Source organism: Macaca fascicularis, chromosome 12, assembly GCF_037993035.2.
Source record: "Macaca fascicularis isolate 582-1 chromosome 12, T2T-MFA8v1.1".
Classification (NCBI taxonomy): domain Eukaryota; kingdom Metazoa; phylum Chordata; class Mammalia; order Primates; family Cercopithecidae; genus Macaca; species Macaca fascicularis.
Window position 1 is genome coordinate 42077614 of NC_088386.1, and position 3273 is coordinate 42080886.

At 55.9% G+C, this 3273-nt stretch overlaps 1 pseudogene; it reads right to left on the reverse strand.

Annotated features, from left to right (window-relative positions):
• Positions 1-204: 204 nt before the first annotated feature.
• On the reverse strand, positions 205-2792 carry LOC102136226 (myosin-binding protein C, cardiac-type pseudogene; annotated as a pseudogene).
• Between the last annotated feature and the right edge of the window lie 481 nt (positions 2793-3273).

Sequence of the window (3273 nt, forward strand, 5' to 3'; positions counted from 1 at the left end):
ACTTATCCTTGCAAATTTGATTTGCAAATAATTGTTCAATTTATCCCTTTCTGCTTCCCCTATTTTGGCCCAAGCTGTCATGCTCTCTTAACCAGGACCACAGAAGAAATTGTTGAGTCCCATCTAAACCATTTTCCAATTCAAAAAAGACATACTATTTTGTTTCTACTACTCTTCAATTTTCAGTCTTCTAATAGTTCATCATTTTTTTTTTTTTCTGTGACTGCATTAATCTTTTATTGCCCCGTACACATTGGGAAGACACAGCAGGCCAGAAAGGCCTGTCCCCAGACATCCTTTCTTGAGGTCACCCTCCTTTTACCCCAAAGATCCAGGAGCTTCCTTCAGGAGCCCTGTGGACCAGTCTGTGCAACACCCACTCAGGCCTGCCCAACATAGCTGTCCTGCTGATCCCCCACCGCGGCCCAGGAGACACACTTGTCACACACACATCCAACAGCAGGGAGCAGTTTCCCCAACTTCCCTCCAGGCTCCTGGTATGAGGCTGGCATCTTGTACCTGGCCATCCCCAGGAGCCAGCCTGGTCACTGAGGCACTCGCACCTCCAGGCGGCACTCACACTGTGCCTCGCCCTGTAAGTTGGTGGCCCTGCAGACATAGATGCCTCCGTCAAAGGGGCAGGGCTTTCTAATCTCCAGAGTCAACACTCTCTGCTTGCTGAACATGCGGAAGCGGGCATCCTCTCCCAGGTCCAGGCCATTCTTGAACCAGGAAATCTTGGGCTTGGGGCTACCCCGGACAGCACAGCAGAGCATAGTGGTGTAGCCTGCGATGACCGAGCGGTTCACCAGGGGCTGGGTGAAGCTTGGGGCCTCAGAGAAGTCCAGGGCCTTATAGTTGGGTGGCTCATAGGTGATGCCTGGTCTGGGGATAAAGACGGGCTCCTTGGTGGTGGCCGCTGTGTCACTGGAACCAACCATATTCTGGCTGAAGACACGAAAGTAGTAGCCATTGCCAATGATGAGCTCTGGCACCACTCAGTGGGTGCGGCGGTAATGCTCCAAGACGGTGAACCACTCCATGGTCTTCTTGTCGGCCTTCTGCACTGTGTACCCCCAGAGCTCCGTGTTGCCATCATCCTGGGGTGGCTTCCACTCCAGAGCCACATTAAGACCCCAGGCCTCAGTGACCCGGAGATCCTGGGGAGGACTTGGCTTGTCGACAACCTGCAGCACCAGGGTGGCCTTGTCCTCCATGTTCTCAATGCGCACGGTCACTTGGTAAGTGCCTGAATGCGCGTGGCAAGCGGCCCGGATGAACAGGATGGTGTCTGTGGGGCTGTTGCGGACGCTCACCTCCTCGCCTGCCAGGGGCTGCCCCTCTTTGGTCCAGGTCACCTGAGGCCAGGGCTTGCCCTGGAAAGGGATGAGGAGGTTCACAGGCTCCCTGACCTTCTTCTGAATGGTCTGACGCAGGTGCCTGGGCAGCTGGAGCCGTGGCCGTTGCAGGATCTCCTGCACCGTCACCGGCTCCGTGGTGGTAAGAGGGGCTCTGGGCCCTGCCATATTGTGTGCACGCACTCGGAAGAGCAGCCGGGCCCCCGTGGGCAGGTCCTTCACCCGTATCGACGTGTGCTCTGTCAGCCCTCACAGGGCAGCCACCCACTCTGAGCCGCCCTCTGGGCAGTACTCCACGCTGTAGCCATCCAGGCCTCCTGCTCCCACGCGCTCTGGGGGCCGCCACTTGAGGGAGACCGTGGCGTCAGAAATGTCCTCTATTGCCAGGTGGGTGGGTTCGCTGGGGGGACCGATGGGCATGAAGGGCTGGGAGGCAGGGCTGGGCCTGGACATGCCAATGGCGTTGACGGCGTAGACGCGCATCTCGTACACCACGCCCTCGATCATGCGCCGCGCTTCGTGGCTCAGCTCCTGAATCAGGTCGAAGTTCAGCCGCATCCACCGGTAGCTCTTCTTCTTCTTGCGCTCCAGGATGTAGCCCAGGACCGGCTGCCCGCCGTCGTAGGCAGGCGGCTCCCACTGAACGGTGCAGGAGTCCTCTCCCACGTTGCTGACCTTGGGGGCCGCAGGTGCGTCTGGCACGTCGATGACCTTGACTGTGAGGTTGACCCTGTCCTCGCCCACAGGGTTCTTCACCGTGACCGTGTAGACGCCCTCATCTTCCTTCTCTGCCCCCTCGACGGTGAAGATGCTGCAGTCATTGGTGGTCTCCACACGGACCCGGCCCTCGGTCTCACACAGCAGCTGCGTGATGGCCTTCTGCCAGATCACGGTGGGAGCAGGGTCCCCAGAGATAGGGACGTCCAGATGTAGCTTATTTCCAGCTACAACCACAATGGTGTCTGGTATGCGGCCCGGGCAGTCCAGGTGGATCTTGGGAGGTTCCTGCGTGGGTACGAAGTCAATCTTGACCTCCATGAAGTGGAGCTTGGCTGACAGGTTGCAGGCGAAGCCCTCGGGCACAAAGCTGTAGTCAGCCTCGTCGGCAGGTGTGACGTCGTCAATGGTCAGTTTGTGGACCCGCCCGATGTGGGACACCTTTATGCGGCTGTCGGGCACCAGCTCCTTCCCGTTCTTCAGCCACACGCCCCGCACATTCTCATCTGAGACTTCACACTTGAACACTGCCTGGTCCTTGGCGCCCACCGTCAGGTCTGCGATGCTCTGGTACACCTCCAGCTTCTTTTCCTGCACGATGAGCTCAGCCAGCGCCTGGCCCCCGCTGGTGCGCAACGCGTAGTGCCCCGTGTCCTCCAGCGTGGCCTCGTTGATGATCAGGCGGTGTCTCCGCCCGTCCTTCTTGTAGTTCACCATTTTTTAAATAATAAATTTCAAATTCCTAGCGTAGATTTAAACCCTTTTGTTATCTTATCTTTTTTTTTTTTTTAATATTTTTTTTTGTTTGTTTACAGAATCTCTCTCTGTCACCCAGGCTGGAGTACAGTGGTGCAATCTTGGCTCACTGCAACCTTCACCTCCCAGGCTTAAGAGATCCCCCCACCTCAGCCTCCTGAGTGGCTGGGACTACAGGCACACACCACCACACTGGACTAATTTTTTGTATTTTTGGTAGACATGAGATTTTGCCTTGCTGTCCAGGCTTATCTCAAACTCCTGCTCCTGGGCACAAGAGATCTGTAACCTTAGCCTCTCAAAGTTTGGAGATTATAGGCATGAGCCACAGCACTTGGCCTCCTCTTTTTTTAAACTTTTTTAGTTCAGGGGTGAATGTACAGGTTGGTGACCATGTGTCATGGGGGTTTATTGTACAAATTATTTCATCATCCTTGTATTA